This window comes from Bos taurus, chromosome 23 (genome assembly GCF_002263795.3).
Source record: "Bos taurus isolate L1 Dominette 01449 registration number 42190680 breed Hereford chromosome 23, ARS-UCD2.0, whole genome shotgun sequence".
In the NCBI taxonomy this organism is placed as follows: Eukaryota; Metazoa; Chordata; class Mammalia; order Artiodactyla; family Bovidae; genus Bos; species Bos taurus.
The window spans coordinates 34494185-34497443 of NC_037350.1; the positions used below are offsets into that span (position 1 = coordinate 34494185).

Consider the following 3259-nt stretch of genomic DNA (forward strand, 5'->3'; position numbering starts at 1 on the left):
AAGTCGCTCAGTCGTGTCCGACTCTTTGCGACCCCATGGACCACACAGTCCATGGAATTCTCCAGGCCAGAATACTGGAGTGGGTAGTGGTTCCTAAACTAATCCTAAAACTTTAGGACATATATATGGAATTTAGAAAGATGGTAACAATAACCCTGTATACGAGACAGCAAAAGAGACACTGATGTATAGAACAGTCTTTTGGACTCTGTGGGAGAGGGAGAGGGTGGGATGATTTGGGAGAATGGCATTGAAATATGTATAATATCATATATGAAACGAGTCTCCAGTCCAGGTTCGATTCGCGATACTGAATGCTTGGGGGTGGTGCAATGGGATGACCCAGAGGGATGGTATGGGGAGGGAGGAGGGAGGAGGATTCAAGATGGGGAACACATGTATACCTGTGGCAGATTCATTTTGATATATGGCAAACCAATACAATATTGTAAAGTTCAAAAATAAAATTAAATTTAAAAAAAAAGATATTGACATGACACGATTGTTTAAATTTCTGCATAAATGAAGATGTGTTGTATCCTTCACTGTACTTGTATTACAATTACATGCTTCTTGCTTCTACACTATACAAAGTCAGCAGTTATCACCAACAATGACTATAACTAGATCTGAACGAGACTTCACAGTGACTCTGCTCAATTGAAATTTAAGAAAATTCAATCCAGGATTAAGAAAACCTTTTGATTTTAAAGCCAGTTCTCATGTCTTCTTCTCAGGTCATACTTAAATAAGTCCTCTCGTGACATTTCTTGCCTGCAAACTGATGTATGTCCTCTCCCCATCAGCTTTATCTGACATTTTAAAGTTAATTTGTAGAAAACTGCATAAAAAATGAAAATTGCACTTCCAATCTGAACCTGCAATCAGGTTCCTGCTTTGACACAAAACTTACTCCTCTGCAGTGTACCCCACCAGCACAGCACCCCTTTTCTCTCTCTCTCTATTCCTTTGCCCCGAAGGCACTTCAGGATTGCTTAATTCCGTGCTCTTTGGCTGCCTAGACAGTCAGGACACCTAAGGCCATCTGGACTTATCACTCCTCCCTTCCTTCTATTCTATGGTTAATACCACTTTCCTGCTTTATCTCTATGGCTGAATCTCCAGTCCTGGTGCTGGTCTCAGAGGTACAGAACCGATTTCGGCTTCGAGCTCCTGGCTGGTATCGCTAGGCGATCCTTGTTTCTTATGCAATCTCTCTTAACCACTTCTTTCTTTTCAGTTTTTTTTTCTGAGTTGCATACTGGCTCTGTACCTTCAGGCTTCTTTCCTTTTTCCCAAAGTGCTTCTTCCTCCTGCTTCATTTCTTCTTCCTTTCTCTTGCAAGCCTTCTCCTTCTCATAGTGCTCCTTCTGCCTGTGGATCTCTTCTTCCTGCCTCTTCAGCCTCTCTGTCCCGCCGGATGCACTCTTGGACCTATTCATAATCCCGCTCCCTCTCCCGGTATTCTCTGCCACGCTCATCTTCAGGTCTCTTAGGCTTTTCATCTTTAAATTCACCCTCAGAACTCCTGGGCAATGTACAACTTTACCCACTGGCTCTTTCATCACTCAGATTCTCTTTGTCTAATTTCTTGAGCTTTGTTGTCCAATTCTTTTTCATCTCCTTTTTCTGGCTTCTTGAGCAGCTTAATCTTTGGTTCATCATTTAATTTGTCCCTTTCTGGAACTCTGTCTATCTTCTTTAGCTTTTCTATATCTGTTCTTGTTTCTCTTCTTCTTTCCACTTCTGCCTCTCTCCTTCTCTTTGTCTTTTCCCTTCTATTTCTCGCCACCTCCTTTCTTCTCTTATCTTCTGCTTGTTTTTCAGGAAGCTCAAAAGTGGAGATGCCTTTTTAGCTGTTAGTTCTCTATTTTTGCTTCTATTTCCTCTAGCAGTGTCTCTGGAGTAGATGTCATTTTCTCATTATCTGCAGCATAGCTCTCCAAAATTTTTCTATATTCTGGATCATCATCAATAGTCCTGATTTTAGTATCTCTTTTCTTAGTCTTCTTTTTTGCAGCTTTTTGAAAAGGTGCAAATTCTATGATGGCAGGATATTCCTGACCTTTATTGTCAAGGAATAACCATCATAACCATCAAAACAATCCCTGAACAAAATAATGTCCTCTTGGCTTTAAAAGTTGATGTATGCTCTTGCATACACATGAGGATACATAGTAATATCATTAGAAAAAAACTCAATATAATCATGGTCAGGCGTAGGCTGAAGATGTTCCTGAAGTTGCTCTTTGGTCAAAGTGGGCGGTAATCTCTGAATTACCACCTCGCTCAATGTCTTTCTTCTCCTTGTTCCAATCCTGCTTATCTTCCCCTTTAGTGCTGTCTCCTGAAGCCCCAACACTGCTGCCTGTAGCACTGTGGCAGCTTGGCCTAAACGCTGGCTATGCCAGTCACCTACGCTTCCCAGCCTCTGCTGAGAAGTCTTATTTTAAACCATATGCCAGAGGATGCTTCCTCTACCTAAATTAAGACCTGAAGTACTGTATAACTGAATTCTTGAAAATAATTCCATGGAGGCAAAATCCATGGCAAAACCATGTTTTCTAGGTCACTAAAACCTAATGTTCATGCTATACTTGCAGGTGAACTTTTGCAAAATGCAAGCATAGTATTGAAATCAATAAGAGGCCAGTGACTGCAGGGCAGCAGAAAGACTCCAGGGTAGATATTCTCGTGTCAGCAGGTTGGGGGAGGAACTGAGGATGCTGGTGAATTCAGGAATCCCCTTCTTTATAGGAATATCTGACTCTAATCCTAAACCTAAAGCAGGGATTGAGGACTGCTCTGGTGGTCCAGTGGCTCATACTCCATGCATCCAGTGCTTGGGGTCTAGGTTCAATTCCTGGTCATGCAACTAGATCTCATATGCCATAGCTAAGACCTAGTGTAGCCAAATAAATAAATAAATATTAAAAAACAAATAAACCCAGGGCTGACTTCTATGTTCATTAACAGTATTATCCCCTCCCTTTATTTTCCAAGCCAGGCTTCAACAGTACATGAACCATGAACTTCCAGATGTTCATGCTGGATTTAGAGAAGGCAGAGGAACCAGAGATCAAATTGCCAACATCTGTTAGATCATTGAAAAAGTAAGAGAGTTCTAGAAAAACATCTACTTCTGCTTTATTGATTACACCAAAGCATTTGACTAAACTGTGGGAAATTCTACAAGAGATGGGAATACCAGACCACTCGACCTGCCTCCTGAGAAATCTGTATGCAGATCAAGATGCAA

At 41.2% G+C, this 3259-nt stretch overlaps 1 pseudogene; it reads right to left on the reverse strand.

Moving 5' to 3' along the window:
- Positions 1-1054: 1054 nt before the first annotated feature.
- On the reverse strand, positions 1055-2832 carry LOC780995 (regulator of nonsense transcripts 3B-like; annotated as a pseudogene).
- Positions 2833-3259: the final 427 nt, after the last annotated feature.